At 45.8% G+C, this 24,342-nt stretch overlaps 1 long non-coding RNA gene and 1 pseudogene across 1 annotated transcript; one reads left to right on the top strand and one right to left on the bottom strand.

Moving 5' to 3' along the window:
• Positions 1-666: 666 nt before the first annotated feature.
• On the bottom strand, positions 667-9,638 carry LOC117068384. The gene is made up of 2 exons (XR_004431098.1): positions 9,225-9,638; positions 667-1,703 (listed from the first exon to the last, which is right to left on the bottom strand). It is a non-coding gene; the product is annotated as an uncharacterized LOC117068384 (long non-coding RNA).
• Positions 9,639-23,484: 13,846 nt separating this feature from the next.
• LOC117068242 lies at positions 23,485-23,959 on the top strand (annotated as a pseudogene).
• The last annotated feature ends 383 nt before the right edge of the window (positions 23,960-24,342 follow it).

The following is a 24,342-nucleotide window of genomic DNA, read 5'->3' as shown; positions in this document are numbered from 1 at the left end:
CACTGCAAATTCTGTACTATTCTGTACTATTATCAACCAATAAATACCCTTTGGAAGAGAAAGGGATGATTGGAAGGATTACTCTTGGTTTATTTCGGGGGGTACTACTGCATGAGAAGCTTGATCAAGGAATAAAGATGGAACAAAAAGGAGTGTTACCAACATTCCTATCTGAGGATCAAGTCTCACTGTGGTTGGAACTCAGAGAAGAACAAAAAGGGTAACTGTCATAACTAGGAGTCATCCAAAAGGAAAGCAGCTTCTTTACAAATTTACAAGAGATTGTAATAATGTAACAGTGGGAATGCCCAGGCGGTAGGCACTTTGAGGCTGAATGCCCTAGGTAGAAGGGAGAGCTCCATCCAAGAGCTTCTGCCAATTTTTATAACCAGATCATCTGTTACTTCAACGGTAGAAGAGAATTCCTCTCTGTTATGGCTTAAATGCCTTGTTTTCTTTATGAATCCCTCAAATTGGCACCAAAAGATTCTTTTCGATTAACAGAATGGCCAGTCATCCTAGATCCTCTGTATTGTTTCCCGATCCTCAGGAGTCACAGGCTCCTACGCATATTTTCTGATGCTAAATAGAAAATGCATACACACAGTCTACAAGCACAGTGGTGTGATTAGATGATCAGATGGCAACTAATCCCAAAAAAGGAGCTTGTTTTATAAATCATTTATTAAATACAACTTTGTGCCAGGAAACTTTCTAGAAAGTTAGCATACATTAACTTATGTATTACTCACAACAACCCAGTGACTTAAGTATTGCTATTCCCCCTTTACAGATGAAGAAGGCTTCTTGCATGTCTAACAGGGTTTTCCAGTGTGTTCAAAGTCATGTGCCAGAGGCAGAATTAAAACCCGGATGTGACCCATGGCTGAGCCCACACTCTATTCTGCCTCCCCTGGAGCCAGCATCCCGTACACATTTCCAAGAATCCTGTAAAGCACCCACCCTTTTCTGCATACCAGCCAACATGAATGCAGAAAGAGTTGCTAGTTGTGGTAATAAATATGTCAAAACAATTATCTTTTACGTATCTGATATCCTTCGCCATGAGGTGGGCTATGGAAGCCTTCTTTGATTGATAGACTAAAGTAAGTTTTGATACAAAGGACAGTTCTGGCCATTTAACTAAAAAGTGGTAGGGGTTGTAGGGAGAACATATTTGGGGCGCTGTAGAAGTGCCCCCACTGGTCAGTAGGAGCATCTGAGGAAGTCTTGTCAATCTTTGGCTCTTATACTCACCCAAGTTGCCTGCAGATCTTCCTTTAGTGGTTCTACTAAAAAACAATAATACTTAATTCACCTCCTGTGGCCATCATAGCCACTTCTCCCACAGCATTACTCTGCCATTGGAAATCCAATGACGAATGGTCCAATCACAACACAGGAGACTGGATTCCAAAGGCTTGAGGGATAGCCATCTACTGACAGGAAACCTGCACAAACATGTTCACAGGTGCTGGAATATTCCCCTGTCTCATGTGTTCATTTTTCCCTGCTGTCCGTGAGAATATTGGCTACTTTCTGGTGCCTAGGATAATGCATCATTCAGAACGTCTCCCGGACTACTGGCCTGGCTTAAATGCAGGGAGATGACTTGTCCACAGGGACCCTTCCTCCTCATTTCTCCTTTCTTCAGCATCAGCAGCCACTAATCTTCCAGCACATTCATGCTGTCCCAGTCTCTTCTGTAAGGGAAAGAGAAACACTGCTCTTATCTGTTCATTTGCACTAAGACACCAGAGATTCAAATGTATACCCTATCCTTCCCATTCCATCTCCAACAGGCAGTACTTGTATCATAAAAGAGGGCAATTCTTAACCCAAAGGAATGGTGTGTCATGATGGGGATGGAGGGGAGGTATGGTATTTGGGAAGGGAAAGCCTTCCAGGTGATCCATTCCAGTGGGAACAAATTTGGCCATTCTTGATGTAAATGTTTGCATCACCTAAGCCTCACTTATGCTGGGAGGATTTCAGAATTATTTAATTTTCAGAATGAGCAGTTGAAGACTAGAGAAATATACTAGAAATGAGCTCTACTGATCTAATCTTAACCTGAGGGCAGATACATGCTGGTCACTCTCTCCACCCAGCCCTTACCTCTGGGTCTTTCTTTTGGCTTTGCACAGACACTCATGTTGAGATTCCACTATGTACTCAAATGTACAGAGTGTTCTTGAAGCTCTAACTTGCATTTTCTGCCCTTGAAGAGCCAACAATAAGAGGCAACAAAGTGTCACAAGACAGTAAATGATTAAAGACAAAATAACAAGTGTGTATACTAACAGGTGCCCTAGGAGTTGAGGGGTGAGCGTGGAAGACCCCCGTGGACTAGCATGATAGGAAAGATTTTCTACATGAAATAGCATGTGTCTTGGAGATTTGAATAAGTCGAAAGAGGGGTGGGTAAGCATGATAGTATCCAAATATAACCACCCTTAGTTTTTCCCATTCCATGTAGCTCTTCCCATCAACAGGAAGAGTGGCAGCTCACACTGTAGTCCTAGTTGGAGGCTGCAGTGACCTATGATCTCACTACTGCATGCCAGCCTGGGCCACATGGCCAGATCCTATCTGTTAAAATAAATAAATAGTCTAGGCGCAGTGGCTCACACATGTATTCCCAGCACTTTGGGAGGCCAAGGTGGGCCGATCACTTGAGGTCAGGAGTTCAAGACCAGCCTGGCCAATGTGGCAAAACCCCATCTCTACTAAAAATACAAAACATTAGCGAGGCATGGTGGTGCATGCCTGTAATTCCAGCTACTCAGGAGGCTGAGGCACGAGCATCGCTTGAACACAGGAGGTGAGGTTGCAGTGAGCAGAGATCACGCCAGTACATTCCACCCTGGGTGATGGAGTGAGACTCTGTCTCAAAAATAAATAAATAAATAAACAAACAAATAAAGGAGGAGCCTCTTTTCCCTCCCCTTGAATCTGGCTGCACCTTGTGGCTTGCTTTGACCAATAGAATGAGATGGGAGTAACATTCTGGGACTTCTGGTTGCATAGACCTTAAAAGGACTAGCAGCTTCCACTGCCTCCCCGCTGGAGCCCAGCTGCCATGCAGAAGAGAAACCCATGCTAGGGTACAGAATGATTAGAGCTCATGTGGAGACAGGCCCTGGGAGGTGAGACAGTATCTTGGACTTTCCACATAAATAAGCCCAACTGACCCTCCTTAGAGAAGTGCCCAACAAGTCCTGCTAGAAATTCTGACCAATGGAATTCTGAAAAGAAAATAAACTGCTGTTGTTTTAAGTCGCTAAGTTTTGGGGTGGTTCCTTAAGCAGCAACAGGTAAATGAAACAGTAGGATAAAGAGGAGTACATGAGTGATGAACTGCTTTCCACATGAGAAGGTGGCATAAATAAAATGAGAATGAGTGCATGTGGTATAAGGGAGCCCCAAACTGGATAAACCAACCTGGCTAGAGCAAGCATTTCAGGTTAACAACTAGAAGAATATAGATTGATAAATCAGGCCCATATAGCTTTAGTGTGGGAAGGAGATCTTTAAGGCAGTCCATGTGATGCCCTCCACAGGAGATGCTGTCAGTGTTGATAGCTCCTTACCTGTCTACATCAGTGTGTACCAGCTCAATGTCCAACCACCAGCACCTGTGTTTCACTGCCTGGGAGCTTTTTCTTGGCCCCTGAAGCTCACTCTGCTTATGCAACAGGCCAGAAGTGCTGGGGAAATAATGCCAGCAGAGTAGCCCTCAGTCAGTGACTGATGGAATTGGTCTATAAATACTCCAGCTCAGGTATATGCTACACTGTTTCCCAGAGCTCACAGTAGAATTAAATTCCAGGTGCCCACAATGGTAACCTGCCTTATAGTACACCTTAATGGTTGCCTTCCCTTCTCGGTCTCTCAACCTCATTCTCCTACTGGTGTTTCCAGAGATCACCTTTCAGTAATAGATTGCTTGCTTTTGGAGAAACCCAAACTAAGATGCTTTCATTTTGCAGTTAAGAAAAATAAAGCCAGGATGGAGATTACTTTGAGTGGATGCTATAACAAAATGAACAAAAATATGCAGCTCTTCAAACAAAACAGAAATTTATTCTTGCCATATAAGCAGTCCAGGATGGGAGGGCAGATTCTGCTCCTAGAAGTCATCTCGGGACCCAGGCCATTCGGGAACTATTGCCATCCTCAGTACATGACTCTCATTAGCATACTTCCCAGCCAGCAAGAAGGAACAGGGAGGTGCAAGTATGAGATGACAATTACACACATCACTTCTACTTGCATGCCACTGGTGAATGCTTAGTCACATGGTCCTCGTATCACTGCAAGGGAGGCTGGGAAACGTAGTTCAGCTGGTCGGCCGTGTGCCCAGCAAGAAGAGAATAAATGATGACAAGTGGCAGACAGGAGTCTCTGACCTGGAAGATTAGTTTGTTGCCAAAGTGTCCACAGCTAGTTAGTGGACAAGTGGAACTAAAAGCCTTTCTGCACACTATTTTTTCCTTACTGTCCTCACTTGGATTCCAACCAGACTGTGACAGGGCTCACATGTCATGTTGAAGAGTCTGGTATTCTGCAAGGTTCATCTCCCCTCATCACAGAAGCAGCAAAGCAGAATAAGCCATTGGAGGCCCTCTCAGGCTCAGCCTACATGAGGTTCCTCGATTGGACTTTGTGACCAAAGCAAATAGCATAGAGGCCCTATGCTTTCAAAGAGAGCCAGCCAGCTTCACTGCTAGCCCATGTAGCCCCGTGGTATAGATTTTTAGATGCACCTGTTACTTTACTGACAAACACCAAAACAATGTCTTAGAAACCATACAAACCACACACATCAACAACAATGGGAAGGGTACCCGTATGTGACACTCAACCTGCCGGATTGGAATCCTGGCCAGGAGAGGCAGAGGAAAGAATCGGGGGGCTAGCTGAAATCTATGGATATCAGAGATATTTTCCAGTCATCTCTCAAGAACCTGAACTTGTTTCTGTAGCTTCCAATTATCTACAGGCCGACAAAGCTGTTTCTTTTTGAACTCAGTATCACAGATGGAAATGCTAGAAAGTTAAGCCCACCCAGCACAGCTCATGTATATATTAAAATAGAAGAAAATGAGAGGAGACAGGTTTATCTAAGTGGATCCTATTCATAACTTTTACATGCTAACCTGAATTTTTCAAATTCACTTTTTGACTGGATTTGGGGTTAAGCTGGCCATATATGTACAAATGGTCATTTAATAGAAAAGGGGGGGCAATGAAAGCAAATGATTTATTGCAAAAATTTGTTTAATGGCCCTGCACTGTTCTTTTATGTCAATTTTCAAAAAAATCCTTTATGCTCAATAGAGATTGCACTAAATTTTAAAATCGTTATTCTGCTTTAACCATTCTTTAACTTTTCCCAAGATATGAGGTATATATTTTTTACATGTAGGTTGAAAATTACCAAGGTTTGTTTCATTTAAGTTATTGGACACAACTCACTATTATATTTCTAATATTTTTGTGCAAGTGAACAAGAGTAGCAGTTACCTCTGATTTGAACTCTATACAGTAAGGTGGTACTTTGGATTTTTCCCCCCAACAATTTCCTGTTAGGCTCAACAAACCTCCCTCCAAATGCAAACCTCAGTCTCAGTTAGTAGACTGTGTTGAAAATATGTGTCTAATCACCAAAAAAGCCAAGCATTTATCAGGATAAGCCTTCCAAATGCATCAACTTTAATGGGATCCAGACAGCTTTTCTGGAGAGGGCTCATTAGTTTAGAAAAAAAATTCTCAACATTTCCATGTTCTGTAGCTTTACTTACATAGTCAAAAATACAATCCAAGCTCCTTGCCTTCTTGTTTAGTAGCCATTTTTTTGCCCATATACTGCCTTGAAAAATAGTCAAACAAATGTAAAGAAGATAAATATCAAGCATAAATGAACTAGTGCCAAAGGGGGTAGGTTCTGTACATAAAAATGAGCAACGCCAGTGGCTGCAGATTAAGAAATTGAATATGTTGGTGTTTAAAATTAGAATGGTTCCCCAAAGGATTGAAAATGTTCCATTTAAGAAAAGAAATGTTTTCAAATCACTCTGCTGACTAGAGGAGTCTGAATCAAAGTCAGAAATTAATAATAGGATGCAGACAGAGACCCCTAATCATAAATAACAGAGACGATTTTTGTATGTGTAAAAGCCTGCATGGCCCAGCAGTGTCTATAGTTCTATGGGGGAAAAAACTAATGAAATGCAAGAAGAAAATGTTAAAAATAGAAATGAATGTGCCTGGTAGAAATGCTATTGTCATACTCTTGTGACACAATGTCTTCTTTTCTGGAAAAGTAATTCTTCCATTGAGCCCAGGCAAGCATTGTATTCATTGTAAAGTTGTATATTTAAACCTGTAGTCTGAAGGGTTTGTCTGTATTTAAAGCGCAATGCTACCCGGGCTCATTAGAGTACCAGGACAAAGCTCTAGCATATTACTGCTTTGACACTTCTCAGAACTCCTAGGTAGTTTTCAGTGGCTTCAAGTACTTAGATTGTCAGCAGTATGGGAAATAGAAAGTAGAATATTGAATGGGTGAGGTGTATATATCAAACATGTGTGAATGTATAGACAGAGAGATAAAGACCCTCCTCAAACATCCTATTATATTGCAGAGGGTGCAGAACAATTCCAGGGTAAATACAGGCTTGGAGTAAACAGAGTTGCAATGTGCAGGTTGCACGAATTAGAGCATCCTGAGTCTCATTCAAGATCAAATCATTTCTTTCTCGACTTTTTAGCAGGAACAGGCTCTGCTCTGGGTAACAGAAAGATTTAAGAACATAATCGCAGCCATGAAATCTTTAGTGTAAAGACAGGAAGAGCAAGGGGTGTTTAAATTCAGGCCTGTTTTAACAACACAATGGCCTCATCCTACAAGTGCCTCCTTTCCAGTTTGGGCCAACTCAATGCTTTGACTGAATCTGTGTGCCCTCTCCACGGTTTTGGATAAACCTGTGCTTTCTGGGAAGTTGCTATCAGGATGAGGGTGCACTGGCTGAAGGTAAAGATAGGAAGGAAGGACAGTGGTCAGGAGGAGGATAGCCCCAAGCCAGGCAGGACAATATCCAGCCAAAATAATTTACCCTGCTTTCTGCTAAACACAATTTATTTTCTTGTATTTATATTTGAAATAAACAATACCTGCATGTGGGGAGAAAAGTGAAAGATTCAAGAAACAGCACAGCGGAAAGTTGGTCTCCCTGTAGCCCACCTACTTTGGTTCCTTTCCAGTGGCAACTGTGAGTCTTCCTTGCAGATATTTCCATGCACAAATTGTCACTCAATTTAAATCCATGACCTTGAAAAACACAGCTCCCCATCCCTATCCAGCCCCTGCCAGCATCCAGGTCTTCTCTTCCCCTTCAGGTCATTCTTCACCCAGCCCACTCCCCAACATATTTCTTCATCTTGGGGTACCTGACAGACGACCTGCTGACACCCTGATGACTCAGGCGCGCTTCTTTATATATATATATATATATAAGGGTTAGAGTTATTACTTAATGATAATTACTTATTTTACACATTGTCGTCTGCTGATGTTTAAAAGATAGGAAGACATTTGTCAGGGCGGGCGCCTGAGGCTCTCAGAGGACTCCGGGAGACCCTGCCAAAACGTTTCCAAACTGAATAGTCATTGGGCTGCCAGATAATTCAGAAACTATTTGTATGAGCTGTTTATCAAATTATTAACCGCACAGATGTTGTTTGGCTGAAGAGCAGCTGAATCCCCTCTCTGGCAGCCGCGGAGACAAAGGTCTCCAGGAATAATTGGAGATGTGCATGGAATATTAAATTAATTTACTGCTCTTAATTCTTATGCAAATTCTGACCTCCGATGGCGCCTATCAATTACCCCGCGCGCAGTGAAAGCGAAAGCGACAGTTTCTTTTCTTCTCTTTGCTTTTTTTTTTTTTTTTAAGAACTCGAAGAAGGAAATATTTGCGATAAGCAGGCGGTAGTAGCACTTCGTAACTGGAATTATTTAATTGAATCTTCAAGTTTTTAGGGATGTCCGTAGAGGATAAAACCCCAGTGCTCAGGGGAGAGGGTGGGAGAGTACAGGGGGCGGAGGAATTTGTTGGTTTGACTGCACACCTGTGGTCGGCGAGAAAATACCAGCCACGAGCAGGGACCAGTGATGTCAAATAAAACATTGGCTTGTAGGCAGACGCGGGCCTTGGGAATCGCGCTAGCTCAGCGTTAGCCCCGTGTTTCACCGAAGCCTGCGATTCGAAGGGAGTCGCGTTTCCGCAAACTGCATCACTAGGGGCCTGGCGTGGAAGCGCCTCTGCGCGACTTTCCTCCACCGCTGCCTGCAAGGGAGGCTCTGGCTTCCATTTACTTATTTTTGGGGGGTTTTAACCTTAGAAGGTTCCTGCTTTTACAACCGCTAAACCCCAAAACCTTTTTTTCTTTTTGTTCTTTGTAAAACCAAACCACTACGCTGTGCGTTCATGTTCCACTCTATTGAAATCCCGGGTGCGCCGAAATAAGATTTAATTGTCTCCTGCGTGGGGAATTGACACCCACTTTCTCCCCTGAATTGAGCAAACACCAGGGCTTTGTCTGAGCTTGTGGCTTAAATGCCGTGCAGTTTCTGCACCCGGTTGGGGGGGTAAGACCGGAGGTCTCCAAGTCTTTCATCATGTTTCTAATAAGGAAAACCAAATCGGGCCCATAATGTCATCAGCCCCGGCCCGACCTCGCCGGGACCTCGGCAGCCCGATGATGTCGCCAGCGGCCCCGGCGCAGCCATTACGCGCCGCCTTTCAGCTCCTTGCTGTACCCACAAAAGCCAGACAACAATATCAATTAATCATGCAGCGGGCAAACAAGGAGATTTACCCCGCGACAAACAGCCCCACCGAGAGCCGCTGAATGGGCGTGATTAGCATGTGAAAAGGCGAGCAAAACTCCGCGGTTCAACAGCTAAAGAGCAATTTGATGGGGCTGGGATGGGGAAATTACTTGATTAGCTTCCGTCGGAGGAGAACACGGTTACAGCCCCTCCGCCGGGAATCCAACAGGGTAACAAAACGCGCTGGTAAACACGGCGACGTGCGGGGAGCGCGGGCGAGGGAGGGAGCCCCGGGGCCGGCATCGAGAAGCGATCGGGGTGGGGGTAGAAATATCTGTCATAAGGGCTGACCCGCTAGCCCCCGCCAAACCCCGACCACCCTCACCCAGGGCTCCTGGGCCGGGATCGGGCGGACCGAAGACTTCACCCAGAGCTGGAGGTCGACCTTAATTTAAAGCGCTGCCCCGGCTCTGGCCCCTAAAGACAGTGAGAGGCGCCTGCGGGGGGAAAGGCCTACCCACGCTGTCCCTGGAATCTCCTCCAGTGTCCCCAGGGACGCAGTCCGCCGCCGCCAGCTCCAGGGGCTCGGGCCCCAGGTTTGAGTAGCCTCGCGAGCGGCTCGGCAGTTCCACCGGGTAGCTCAGCGCTTCCGTTTGCGCAGGCAGCTAACTGTGGAGCCGGGCAAGACGTGTTTTCCGGCTCCTTCGAATTTAACCGCCCAGTTCCTGCCTCCTGGAAAAGCTGCCACGATTGGGCTTGGGCTCGGCCTTGGGCAGGAAAGGGTTCCTCGGTTACGCCACCGTGGGGACGTAGGTGGGAGATGGAACACAGCCCCCTAGCTGCGTGCAGGGGCCAGAGGCTCGCGGGGGTGGGTGGGGGCGGAGTGCGGCGCGGGGTGAGGGCGCGACCGCCTTGGGGCAGGGGCGGTGATGGAGCAGCTCCGGGCTCTCCCTGGGCTCGATTGAACAGCCCCAGGCCGGCCTTGGATCCTTGGAGGCGGATACGCAAGGCCAGATCTGGCGGCGTGGCCCGTTGGGCATCGCGGTATCTTCCCCAGCCCTGGAGGGCCGTGCTGAAGGCCCACGGCCGAGGTTTTGCTTTAGGTATACTTGGGCCTCGCAATTGAGCTGTTTGCGAAACAGAGACCCGGCGAATCGCCAGGGAGCGGCGCGGCTCAGCCTCCCCACTTCAAGGCCAAGTGGAGAGTGAAGACACGCTGAGTCCCCCTGCTACCTATCATGCCATCTTAAGCGGGCAGCGACACCTTACCCGGAAAAGACCCTGGAGCTAAAGCCTGCGCCTACACCAGAGAGGGGAATTTAAGTTTCCCACTCCCGACGTGTCTGGAACCTTCCCTCTAGCAGCGTACCCACAACCCCCTGCTCCCTGGCTCCTCCCAGTGTCAAGGAAGGGGAAAGACTCCCACCCTGTCCCCAAAGTCTCAAGACTAACTCGCTCCAGGTCACGGGACCCACTAAGAGGGCCTTTCTAGCTCATATTCCGAACAGGGGGGCAGCGGCGGCCCTTCGGGATCTGGAGAGAAAGAGTTTAACGCGGCCTTCCTGAAGTACATTCACACAAATATAAGAAAGACTTCAACGCACAGAATCGCCAAAGCCCTTGCCTTCTTAAATAAATCCTGCCCTTGGCACAGAAGAACGGAGAACCAAGGAGTCAACTCCTATTTTATAAGAAAAAAAAGAGGGGGGAGGGAGGAAAGGAGTGGGTAGCCCCCACTGAGCGTAACAATTGTCACGCAGTTGAACAGTGTCAATTAACAAACCGCAGCTCTGGCTGACTTCAAAAGGCTTAATTCTTTTTGAAATGTCTGTGGTGATGGGTGTGCAGCGAACCCCAGCTCGCCGGTCGCTGCTCACCCCGCTCGCCTCTCCCCCTGGACTCGGTGCTGAAGCCCCAGTGCCGCTCCCTCCTCTTCTGTCCGCAGCTGTACCCGGAAGCTCTGACTCCCGGCTTGGCGCCTGTGCCGAGAGCGGAGAAGGACGTCGTGGCCGGCAGGCCTGGACATTGGTTTGCAGAGTGTAGCGGCTGAGTGTAGCAGCTGGTCTGGCCCTGGGAACCCCAGACCCGCGAAGCTGGAGGGCGCACTCCCTGGCTGCAGAGCCCCAAACCCGCTGCGCTGTCCAAACGTTCCAACGCTGCAAGCAATCTGGCAGGACACACCGAAATGCGTGTCTCGCACACCCGCCCATCTTTCTCTGCTCAACACGAAAGCGCCTTGTGGCTCGAAGCGCTTCCTTGGGGTGGCTGGGGCTGTGCATTTTAATTCCAAAGTCAAGAGGTTGAACCACCTCAAAGTTGGCGGGTGGAGGGGGCGGTGGCAGGGAACTAGGTGGCTGGATGCCTTTGCTTGCGGGGTGGCAGGGCTGTTCCTACCAATAGCCACGGCTCGGGGCTGGCTTTGTAGATATTTTTCCAAGTTCTGCCCGGTGCCCATCATATTGCCCTGAAAAGCAAAAGAGGCCGCTGCAATTTATTCCAATGGGCGGTTTTTAAGAAGCTGGCAATTTGAAGCGGCTGGGTGTTATTTAGTGCAATATGAAATCAAATGATCCTATTTCTCAAATAACAGTGTCTGTGAGGAGAAGTGAATCCTCTGAAAGGGTAATTGTCTGCTGATGCTGTTTCCCATTATACCCGATCTTGGCCTAAATGGTGTTCGGCAGCGGGGCGGAGAGCGAGGGGTGAAATCAATGTGCGCCAACTCGCGCTCAGGAGACAGGAAAAGGTAGCACCGCTGGCGTCCTGGCACGTCGAACGAACAATGCACCCCACGCGTCACTAATCGACTCATCTTGCAGGTGTCCGAAATCATTATTAGACGTGAGTGATCTTGCGGACAGGAGTATAAGACTAACTCTTACTCCCTTCGCAACTTTGGGAATTGTTAGTCTCCTGGCATCAGTCACGCAGCAGACTGATGATAATCTGGGAAATAAAATCCAGTTTGGCGTCCCTTATCCCACACCCTCCCCGACTCCATGTCATTACTGAGACGCTCAGTCCTTTCTTCCAAGGACTCACTTCTGTCTAGGACCTTCCCAGTCCAGCTTCCGTAAAACAAATGTAATTCCTGGGAAATATAATGCGTCCACCAGGCGCACATTATTAATGCTATAATGTGTGCCACCTTTGGGAGAAACAGGTTGGTCCTGGGCTTTTAAATTGTTCCCCGTGGGCCCAGCCACTATTTTTGGTGGAACCAGATATAAGGGGGTCAGTTTGTGTCTGAGAAAAGCACAGATGAGGAGCAAATTTAAGGAATAATTTTCATAACAAGGACAAAAGCTGCATGCTGGAACCAGCGCGTTGGCCTTTGGTCACGTCAGTACCCCAGGTAGAGCTCAGCGGTAATATCAGAGGCTGCTTCTCCTTAAAATGACTCCGGGCTGCAGAGGCAACCGCAAGCAAAACCTTGTCCATAAAACCCTCTTTAGTTACCACTAACTCAACTTGAGGGGAGTAGCCTCCTCTTTAGGGCCTGAGGGCCAGGACAGAGAGGTGCGGGCCCCTGGAGAAAGATGCAACCAGGTCTGCAGCCGCTGGGGGTCCAGGACGCCCGGCAGCTTCTGAGCACTTCTCCTCTGCCCCCCATCCCCCAACCCCTGACTTTACCCCTGTTTTTTTCCTAAGAAGAGTTTTGTGTGTTCCAAATATCCGGGAATTGCAGTCACAACCTACATCCTCTGCTAATTTGGGGCATTTCAGGCTGAGCCTCCTAGAACCAATTTGTGGCTTGTTTCTGCTCTAGCTAGGCAGGTTTTGTTTACATATTCTCTCTGGGTATTTTGAGAGGACACACACAGACAGACACACACACACAGGCGCACACACCCACACGCATATATTTTTTCCATACTGTGACCTCTGTTTACAAGCCCGTTTGGTTGTTCATGATTTTCCCCTTAATTGGTGTTACCTCCAAATATCTGGAGGAGCTGGGAGAGAAATGGTCATGCCTGCATATCCAAGGAGCCCAGCCTAGGAAGCTTCTATCTCTGTCTAGGAGGAAGGTTCTGCCACTGCACCTGGAGTCCGAGGCACCGGACACCAGGCGCGCCGTTGCGGCGCTCTCTAGGGCCTCTCTGGCTGAAGGAAAGCAGGCAGCCTAGGTTCAGCCCGCGGCGTGCCCTTTCGAATGCCATTTCCCAGCTGAAAATCCAGCCAGCACAACCTGGACAGCGAGCCCTCTGGAGCCCCGGTCAGGACGCTTTAATTTTCACCCTCCCGCTCTGGGTCTGAACAACCCTCCAGGGTGTTATTTCCTGGGGTCTTCTGGGGACATCCCTACCTCTCTACGGCCTGCCCTCCTCGGGCTAAAAGTTCAGCCCTTCAATGCCGTCGTAGACTAAGAGGCGACTCTCCCTGTGTCCCGCAAGTGGTTTCTCGAGGTACCCCTCTGAGGCTGCCGCCCCCCTAGCAGACCTGGCTCTGCACAGCAGCAAAAGCAACCTCCTACCTGGCCCGGGGCAGGACTGCGCCGCGGCGGCGGGGACAGTGCGAGCGCCGCTGGCCCCCTCACCCGGCGCGGGCCCTGCGGTCACACTTCTTCCAGGATAAGGAGTGGCCCGAGCCCCCCTACCCGACCCCTTCAGGAGAAAAGAGTGACGGCTGGGAGTCCCTCCAGTAACCTCAGTTTAGGCCGGGGTTTCGCACCTCCCCTAGGAATCCGGCTGGAAACCCCAGAGACTCTGCGGCTAGAGTTTTGTGGGCGTCTCTCCGCCTCCCAGCAGCTTCGTGCTCTAGCAGGCTTCATCCACCCCTTCTTCCCCCGGACTTGCCTGAACCCCGCCGAGCACTAGGCAAGGCCGGGGTCTGCGGACTGGGGAAAAGAAGGGACGTCGGGTGGCCCAACCCGACCGCCACCTCGGCCCGGCCTGCGGGGAAACCCCACAAAGTCAAGGCGCGGGGTGGGGGCGGAGAGCGGGATCCAGAGAGAGACCCAGAGGGACGCCCCTTCCCCCCAGCGGTCTCCGGATCCTAGGGACTCTCTCAGAGAAAAGAGGAATTTTTAAAAACAAATCTTCCCTTTCCTGAGGCCGTTTTCCAGCCTTCTACGCGCCTTTGCCGGGGAAGAGTCGATGGCTTGCCCTGCTCATCGGCTCAGACCAGAGTTACCCTGAGCCCACACCTCTCCTCCGCTCTGCAAGATACCCCTTCCGCCACCCCCAGTCCCGCGGTCCTCCCCTCTCCAGACCCACTGACCTTAGGAAGGCGCAGACCCACCGCTCGCCAAGCCTCGCCCCGCACTGTGCACGGGAAGAGCGGGTTCCGCGCGCAGCCCAGACCGGTTAGCTGGTCGGCGTCGGCTGGGCTGCCGAGGCGGCGCAGAGCTCCCCTCCCCCACGTCTTATAATTTAATCACACGCGATATTAAATTATCAAGCTGCTCATTAATCATCACGAGAGTTATTGGGACTGAACACGCCGCCGCGTGTTTTGACAGCCCAGAACCATTCGCGGGGGTCGGGGTGTGTCTGGGTTTGGGGAGTGGGGGATGTCTAGCCACTCTCGAGAAACACTGCGAGCCCCACGCGGGCTGATGGAGCCTCTTGCCTGGAAAAACATGTGGAAACGCGCAGGCTGGGCGTCAGAGTTTGTTTGAGGGTCTGTCAAAGGCCCAAACGTAACCCTTCCAGGCCACTTTCCTTAATATTCGGATTTTGATCACGATGATGAAGACAGCCGGTGGCGTGTGATCAACAGCATCTTAATTTGCAGTTTTTCAGGAGGGTGAATTTGACCTGCCTCTGTGCATCTTCATTGCCCAGTGTTGACGGTATGAAGTTAATTCGGTTGAAATGCAGATGGAGTCAGATCACTGAAGTCATTTCAAAGAATAACTTTTCCCTAGTTCAAAGGGCCTCTCTTGCCTTTCACATACTACAAATGTGGTGAGAGAGACATAAAGAATTTTAAAAATTAAATTCTTAATTCGAGGCATTCATTTTTAGAATGATATACGCGTTTCGCCCTAAAGTGGTTAGAACCTGGTTTTATTTTCTAGGGTTTTATTTTTCCTTTTCTCTATTTCAATTAAAGGAATCTCTTTAAATGAATAAACCAATTAAATGAAACTTCTTATGATTTCATTCCATACAATAGAAGAAACAAATGCTCATTAAAAGTTTTCTTAGTGGCACAAAGGAGGGTAATTAATTCTCAGCATTCACACCTTCACACCAGCAAAACGATAAACAAGAGGGAAAACATCCCCCACCTCTGGAAGAGGTAGTGTAGATGTGAATCTGCAAACCAACTTAAAAAAATATATACCTAGTTTGAAATTAGTCTTTGGAAGAAATGTAATTCCCAAATTAAGTCTCTTCCCACCTTGGCATAAGCCAAGGCTAGTTTTCAGCAGAAGACCAGTTCCTCCGGGCAAGGGCTGTGAATTTCACTAAGTTGGTAAGTCAAGTTTTCTACACAAATCAGAGATCAAGTCAAGTTGTTTTCCCTTTTTAAAATATAAAGTATAAACAAATACCAAACTGGGGCATGTTCCAAATCCTCAGCAGCTAAATTGCATTTAACTTTTCTACCAGAAAATGTGATCAATGTAGTAAGCCAATAAGTACATAAATACTACCCCCGCTTATGTTTTATTGCAGAATATCATTGATAATATTAAATGTGTCCAAGACCACTCATGAGTTATTTTCTCTTCTATTAATCTGTTGTCTGCATTTTTCTACCCTCTCCACTAACGTACAAAGAGATGGGTATCAAAACTCAACACACACACATAGTGCTAGGTGAAATTCATACATCCTAAAGAAGCTAGTGCAGAGGGGGAAAAGCCATAATATGGATGTGATATTTTTTCATAAGCCAATGGAGAAAAATATATTGACTATCTTTATCCAGGCAGTTCATGCCTACATGTGCTCTGCAATGACAGGGACATTTGTTGTCAGGGACTGAGAGATGGCTTTCAATGCCAGGATCTTTTTCTGGTAAAAGTGGGCCATTGGCTAAAAAATTGTATCTGAAGACTTTGTTTTAAAACTGGAGATTTTGAACATAACCTGAATTATCCAGACAACATGGTTTGGTGAACTTGACAATCATGTACTTCAAGACTACATGAGAAGCTTTCGAAAATAATTAAAACATAAGGTTTTGTTGAATAGAGTCACCAAAAATGGGAAAAAATAATTCCTTCCATTCATTTGCCTATTTTCTTCATTGTACTGTTTTTGCACAATCACCCATTTGATGCTCACTGAAATGCTAAAAGTGTGAATTCGAGATGAGAATTTATCTCCACTCCTGAGGCTCAAGTTATGGGACTTGTTCATCACTAGAACAAAAGCAAGAACCCACATTTCCTGACTCCTAGTCCAGTGCTCTCTCCAAATAGCTAACATAAACATCTGATTTGTTCTTTTAGTGATAGGCCTTCCCTATCACTAAATAAGATTGAACTCTTTAATTCTCTGAAGCTCTGTCAGAATGTAGCAAGTTTGGAAAGCACTCTTGTCTAGGTGTCAGTTCAGCCGTTAGTTATAACTCTGTGACCTTGAACAAGTCACTCTCTTACTTTAGTTGGGTTCCCCTAGAAGTCAGACCTGAGCCAAAGATGAGTGGAAATAGATTTTTCAGGAGATGATCTCAGGAAGCAACACAGTAGGGAGAGTAGGGAAAAGAAACAGAGAAGGGGAGGGAGCAATACAGAGTGAATTACCTAGTAAGTTACCATTTTATGCAACTGGAACTTAATACTACTAGAGAAACCTTGGGAGGCAGTGTAGACACCTGCATGAGGGACAAGGGAATTGTAGTATCCAGTTATTGGTTGAGGACTTCTGGGATGGGCATTATTTGCCCACACTGTAGGGTTGCCTTACAGGAGGCGAAGAAGACATTAGCCAAAGAAAGACCTTAGGTAAAGAGTCATAGATGCTGGGAGTTGGATGGTGGGCCAATGTGGATGGAAATGGTAAGTCCCATTGTGTTTTCCAAAAACAGCTGCATTTGTATCTCCCAGCCCACGTGTTCTTTTGCAATTGACTTTGCCACTCTCCCATCAAGAAGTGGGACTCAGTTTTCTACCCTTTGAATCTGGATGGGCCCTGTGACTGTTTTGACCAGTAGAACACAGTGAAATTGACATTGTACTAACTCCAGTGTGGGTGTTAACTGGCCAACAGCTTCCATTTCTTGTTTCTTGGAATGCTGGCTCTTGGGGCACTCCCTCTTGGAACCCAGCCACCATGCTGGAGACAGATCAGGTGAGCGTGCAGTTCAACAGCCCTAGTTGAACTCCCAGCTGACTGCCAGCATTAGCCACCAATGTGGAGTGAGCAATCACCATGGGAATGAGTCATCTTGGATGTCCAGCCCAGCAGAGCCTTCAGAAGACTGCGGCTTTCACATCTGACTTAAACATGTTAGAAATCCTGTGATGGTTAGTTTATGTATCAACTTGGCTAGGCTATGGTACCCAGTTACTTGCTATGAAGGTATTTTACGCATGTAGTTAACATCTAAAATCCGTTGACTTTAAGTATTAGAGATTATCCTCAGTAATGTAAATGGGCCTCATCTGATCAGTTGAAGGCCTTAAGAGCAAAAACTGAAGTTTCCTGGAGAAGAAATTCTGCCCCAAGATTGCTGCAAAACTCCTGCCTGCATCCCCAGCCTGCCAGCCTGTGCTACAGATTTCAGATTTGCCAACCCCTGCAATTACATGATCCAATTCCTTTAAAAATATATATATATATGGTATACATATACAGGGTATACACACATATATACACATATACACATGTATACATATATATATACCTATGTCTATAATTGGTTCTTTTTCTCTGGAGAACTCTGGCTGAAAAGGATCCAAGCCAAGAACCACCCAGGTGGGCCCAGTAAACCCACAGAACCGTAAAGTAATAAAAAGCCATTGTTTATCACACAGCAATTGATGATGAGAATAATCAGAACAGGAAGTGACATTGTCCACTCTGCTTCTCTGTACCTCAGTTTCATCATCTCTGTAGTGAATATCTTGTCCTAGATTGACATTTTAGCTCTTTCGAACTTTCTTGCTCTCAAATTCCCAAGACTCATCAATGAGATGGACTACTCTGCTGTCATTACATTGATAATACATATTTTGTTAACATCAAGCTGAAAAAAAGAAATAATGAATAAAGAATTAAATAAGATAAGATGGACAGATTACTAAATTATAAAAATCGTGGCGGCTGGGTGTGGTGGCTCAACGCTGTAATCCCAGCACTTTGGGAGGCAGAGACAGGCGGATCACGAGGTCAGAAGATCGAGACCATCCTGGAGAACACGGTGAAACCTCGTCTCTACTAAAAAATACAAAAAACTAGCCGAGCTAGGTGGTGGGCGCCTGTAGTCCCAGCTACTCGGGAGGCTGAGGCAAGAGAATGGCGTAAACCAGGGAGGCAGAGCTTGCAGTGAGCTGAGATCCGGCCACTGCACTCCAGCCTGGGCGACAGAGGGAGACTCCATCTCAAAAAAAAAAAAAAATTGTGGCACCTGAAGAGGTTATAATTAAATAGTTGGTAGGTTAAGGTAAAAGTGGTTTTATTCTTCTTTATTAAGTTGCTTAAATAAACCTGAAATATTCTGTGGTTTTATGATGAGAGAGTTTTTATTGGCGCTTTTGTGAAATAATGGCAATTATGTTGTCTATGGGCTTTCTACAGAAAGAGGCAAGCATTTTCATAAATAATGTTGCCAAAATATTCTAGAAATCAGGTTGAATATTGTAATAGAGAAAAAAACATGAGGTCCAATTATTTTCCTACTGTTCGAATACCCAGGTGCATTTTCTGAGATTTGAGGGGTCATGGGAATCTTTGTATTTCTTTTCCTTCCCCATAGCAGATAACTCTTGTTCTTTCTTTTTTTTTTTTTTTATTATTGCCCAAAGATAATGATGTCACAATTTCAACATGTTTATTAGAAATTTATTCCTATAGAGAAATTCCGCTCTGAAATATTCAAGGAAGCTTAAGAAAGGGAAGCAATTAAAGAATGTTGGAGAAGTGGCCAGGCGCGGTGGCTCAAGCCTGTAATCCCAGCACTTTGAGAGGCCAAGGTGGGCAGATCACGAGGTCAGGAGATCGAGACTATCCTGGCTAATACGGTGAAACCCCGTCTCTACTAAAAAAGTACAACAAAGTTAGCCGGACACGGTGGCAGGCCCCTGTAGTCCCAGCTACTCGGGAGGCTGAGGCAGGAGAATGGCATGAACCCAGGAGGCGGAGCTTGCAGTGAGCAGAGATGGAGCCACTGCACTCCAGCCTGGGCCACTGAGCAAGACTCTGTCTCAAGTAAATAAATAAATAATTAATTAAAAAGAATGTTGGAGAAGGAATCCCATGGAGTGTTAGAGTGCAAAGTGGTAGAAAATTTCAACTTACTGCTATCTTCATTGCTCTACACACCTTGCAATATCCATTTGGCCTGAGGCTCTCACTTAATTTCATATTGTCACTTCTAGACCACAATTTCATTCCCTCTATTTGTTTGTTTGTTATGTTTTTAAGAGATAGGGTCTCGCTATGTTGGCCAGGCTGAAGTGCAGGGGCTGTTCACAGGCACGATCATAGCTCACTGCACCACTGAACTCCTGGGCTCAGCAATTCTCCCAAGTAACTGAGACTATAGGCATAGGCCACTGCGCCTGGCCCCTCTACCTTCTATTTAAAATTCATCCCATTGACTTCAGGTTCTGCTTGGGGATAAAAGACAGTTGGAAAGAGCATTGCTGTCATCTTACAACAACAAAGGCCAGAAAGCCAGTAAGTATGTCTGTTGTTGAAGGCACCAGAGTAGGAATATCACAAGGCAATCAACCGGCCCAACACTTAGGTTCAGGGTGAGACCTCCTGTGCGTGCCCAAAGCCCTCCATCTGACAGCTTCTGAGTGTATACACCAAGTTCTTCAGTGAAATCTGGAGCATGGAGAGGAAGTTGAACAGTTTCCCTTTAAGCAGGGTAGTATATTCTGGTAGTCCTATAATAGGTCTTAAAATCAATCTTAGTCCTCCAACATTCTTTCCACAATTATTCTTTATAGAGTTGTTTTGGCTGTTAGAAACAGCTTGTCAATTTCTTAAAAAAAAAAAAAAAAAAAAACACCTGCTGGGATTTTGATAGGGAGTCTGTAGAATTTATCAATCAATTTGGAGAGAATTGACATCATAACAATATTAAGTGTCCTGACTCATATTTCTCTCCATTGATTTAGATCTTCTTTCATCTCTCTTAGCAATATTTGCAGTTTTCAGTGTGCAGTTCTTTCACATCTTTTGTCAGATTTGCCCCTAAATATTTCGTGGTTTTTGATGCCATTGTAAATGGTATTTAAAATTTTTCAATTTCCTGTTGTTTGTTGCTGGTATGTATCAATACAGTTGAGTTTTATATATTGGTCTTTTATCCTACAACCTTGCTAAACTCACTTATTAGTTCTCTGCAAGGCAGTAGAAACCAGAATGACACAGCCTGGTTTCCCTCCTCCCCATTATCCTCTAAGAGGACATTTGTCATGCAGATGACCCTGGGTTGCCCTCTACTTCTCTGTTTTCTGCAGGGCTTCCAACAAGAGAAGCAACCTCGCCAAGCCTCTGGATAATAATGCTCACCTTGCCATGCTACAGTTAGGAGTAATAAGATCCTATATGTTGAAAGCCCAGCCAAGGCCTGAATCATAGCACTCAGTATATGTCAGTGTCCTTTGATTAATATTCTAAGTTCTCCATGGAAACTTCTTTTGTGATCCCAAGTGCTAAATACCCTTGTCCAAGTGTTCAAAACATCCTCACTTGTTGGCCTATCATGACATGCTCCATTAAGGAACTAAAAACTATGTTTTTAGTTAATGCACATGCTGTTTCTAGATAGCAGATGCTGTCAGAGTTCATTTCTCCTTTCTTACCCTGCAGGTTACCTTCATAGTGTTTGTATAGTCCAGGACATCCTCCACCTCTCTGTTTGAGGGTGTTCTCTGGTGCTGGGACTACTTGGGAGATTGCAAGCAAGACTAGAAACACTAGAGAGTTGTCTTAGTTCAAGTTGCTGTAACAAAATATGTTAGACTGGGTAACTTATAAACAACAGGAAAGTAGAGTGTTCACAGTTTTGGAGGCTGGGAAGTTCAAGATTGAGGCACCAGCAGATCGGGTGTCTGGCAAGGACTCACTACTTCACCGATGGCATCTTCTTGCTGCATCCTCACATGGTGGAAGGGCAAAAGGGGCAAACAGCCTCCCTCAGGCCTCTTTTACAAGAGCGCTAATCCCATTCATGAGAGCTCTGCCTCCCAAAAACACCACTTCTTAATATCAAAACACTGGGGGCCGGGCGTGGTGGCTCACGCCTGTAATCCCAGCACTTTGGGAGGCTGAGGTGGGCAGATGACTCAAGGTCAGGAGTTCAAGACTAGCCTGGCCAACATGGTGAAACTCCATATCTACTAAAAATATAAAAATTAGCTGGGTGTGGTGGTGCATGCCTGTAATCCCAGCTATTCGAGAGGCTGAGGCAGGAGAATCACTTGAACCTGGGAGGCAGAGATTAGTGAGCCGAGATCGCATCGCTGCACTCCAACCTGGGCAACAGAGCAAGACTCCATCTCAAAAAAAAAAAAAAAAAAAAAACAACAAAAAACCCTGGGGATTGAATTTCAGCATATGAATTTTGGAGTAATGCAAACATTCAGACCACAGCAGGAGTTAACCTAAGGAGCAACCCTCCATTAATGAGTGGTGGGAGTGGATAGATTCAAAAGCCTACTTTCTCATCCCTCAGTCAAGATGATTCTGTTCCATCCTTACACAGTCCCTTAGAGGTCCCCAGCTGAATTGAGTCACAGCTGTCCTTAGTGGTAACCTGCCCATTAAGGTCTCTTAAATCTGCTTCCTTCCCTTCTCTGTCTCATGGTCCCTGTCTCTCAACCACTTCCTGGGATAACCTCCAAAATAAACTAGTTATGCCCCTAAACCTTGTCTTGGGATCCGCTTTGAGAAATCAAAAACAAGATTGGTCATTTGACAAATGATCAAGGTGGTTAGTAGCAGAACTAGAATTAGAACCCAGTTCTTCCGGTTCTAGACTATATTCTTTAGTCTTACCAGATGTGGGAGTAATGCACTTGAAGCAATGATAACACAGCATCCAGCAGTATATAATTGGACACTAATAGCCCAGCACTGCCTCTGCATGCCATGCTTGTATCCTAAGGCTGGTATTAGGAATTATTCTTCTGAGTGGATTCAAGTAGCAACATAATCAGCAAATGATTGAAGGGGCAACTGAGGTGCGGGTCACTGAAGCCAAGAAGGGATAACTTTTTAAAGATAATGAAATAGTAGTGATATGGGACATTTTAAAATCTTATGGGGGAAGGGAGCCTACAGTAGTGGTGCACAGCTGTAAGTATGACTTAATGATGCAAATTTTTAAAAGCCCAGAGGTACCGGTCAGCAGCATTTACTAGACCACGTATTTCCATAAGCAAGGCACATGTATATATTTGTAATGACTTATTAGTAATGCTATAGGGTGGCGGTGCTGTGATATACTAGAAAGATGCCTACTCCATGATATTTTAAGTCAATTTTAAAAGTTAAATAGAAGTTACTATATTAAATGCCATCACTGTCAATATCATGGTATATGAAATGAAAAGATGCTCATCAGAAGAGGACCAACTAGATAAATTGCCTCATGTGAGATCCACAAAACAAGACTCTATATAACTGTTGAAAAGGATGTGGTAGATCTATAGCTTTCCATATCCTGATACAGAAGGATCTCCAAGATATGTCAAGCAAAAACACAAGATGCAGAACTGTGTGTAAAGAGTGCTGCTATTTACATATTTTAAATGCTAGAGTAGCTGGGTTTGGAAATGTAGAGGTACACGGATAGACGAAGATGTGCTTAGAATAACTCAGGAAGGCCAAGTAAGATACTGGTAATTCATTACCTCCAAAAAAGGAAACTGGAAGGCTTGTGGCAGGAATGAGAGGGACATTTTTTGCTGTCTTTTTCACAATTGAATTTCCTATGATGTATTGTTTCAAAAATATTACAATAATGAAAAAATATGTGAAAGCTGTCCTGGAATCCAGCCACCAGAGAAAGAAACTAGACCACTGACTGACATGGGATAATGTGGAAAGAAAGGCCCAGCCAACATCTATACCAAGGCCGCAGTACAAGAGTGAAGCTATCTTGGACACTGCAGCCTCAGCAAAGCTGCTGGTTGAATGTGCTTAATATGTGAACCGTTCTCTTTACCATCTTTTTTTTTTTTTTGAGGTGGAGTCTCGCTCTGTTGCCCAGACTGGAGTGCAGTGGCCGGATCTCAGCTCACTGCAAGCTCCACCTCCCGGGTTTACGCCATTCTCCTGCCTCAGCCTCCCGAGTAGCTGGGACTACAGGCGCCCGCCATCTCGCCTGGCTAGTTTTTGTATTTTTAGTAGAGACGGGGTTTCACCGTGTTAGCCAGGATGGTCTCGATCTCCTGACCTCGTGATCCGCCCGTCTCGGCCTCCCAAAGTGCTGGGATTACAGGCTTGAGCCACCGCGCCCGGCCTTCTTTACCATCTTTTTCCTCCTCCCGTGGAACTGCCGCCATGAAGGTTGAGCTGTGCAGTTTCAGCAGGTACAAGTTCTACTCCGGACACGGGAGGTGCCATGCCAGGACCGACGGGAAGGTTTTCCAGTTTCTTAATTCAAAATGCGAGTAGGCATTCCTTTCCAAGAGGAATCCTCGACAGATAAACTGCACTGTTCTCTACAGAATGAAGCACAAAAAGGGACAGTCAGAAGGAATTCAAAAGAAAAGAACCCGTCGCACGGTCAAATTCCAGAGGGCCATTACTGGTGCATCTGTTGCTGATATAATGGCCAAGAGGAATCAGAAACCTGAAGTTAGAAAGGATCAATGAGAATAAGCTATCAGGGATGCTAAGGAAGCAAAAAAAGGCTAAGCAAGCATCTAAAAAGACTGCAATGGCTGCTGCTAAGGCACCTACAAAGGCAGCACCTAAGCAAAAAGTTGTGAAGCCTGTGAAAGTTTTAGCTCCCTGAGTTGGTGGAAAACGCTAAGCTGGTAGAGTCGATTTTTAAATAAAGATTGGATTAAAAAAAAAAAAGTGAACCAGACCATCCAGATGAGCTCAGTTGACCCACAGATTCATGTGATATAATAAGTCATTTTGGTTTAAAGACACTAAAACCTGCATGCACACATGTGAAGAAAGAAAGGAAAGAAAAATAGAGAAAAAGAGAAGAATGCGAAAAGAGTTGAATGCAAAATGGTGACTTTTCCAAAGTAGAATACAAACGTTAACTGTGAGACACATTTTGGGTGACTCTTGTTGCTGCTAAGTGGTAGCAAGTAGTTAACTGTGTACATAACACCATCCCTGAGTGGTGATCTCCTATGATAGGGTCCCAATGATACAGTAGAAAACATACAGATCTTGGAG

This window comes from Trachypithecus francoisi, unplaced genomic scaffold (assembly GCF_009764315.1).
Source record: "Trachypithecus francoisi isolate TF-2019V2 unplaced genomic scaffold, Tfra_2.0 Lachesis_group21, whole genome shotgun sequence".
In the NCBI taxonomy this organism is placed as follows: Eukaryota; Metazoa; Chordata; class Mammalia; order Primates; family Cercopithecidae; genus Trachypithecus; species Trachypithecus francoisi.
Note: the sequence above shows the minus strand (reverse complement) of the source record. Positions and strands in the feature narration are given on the sequence as shown.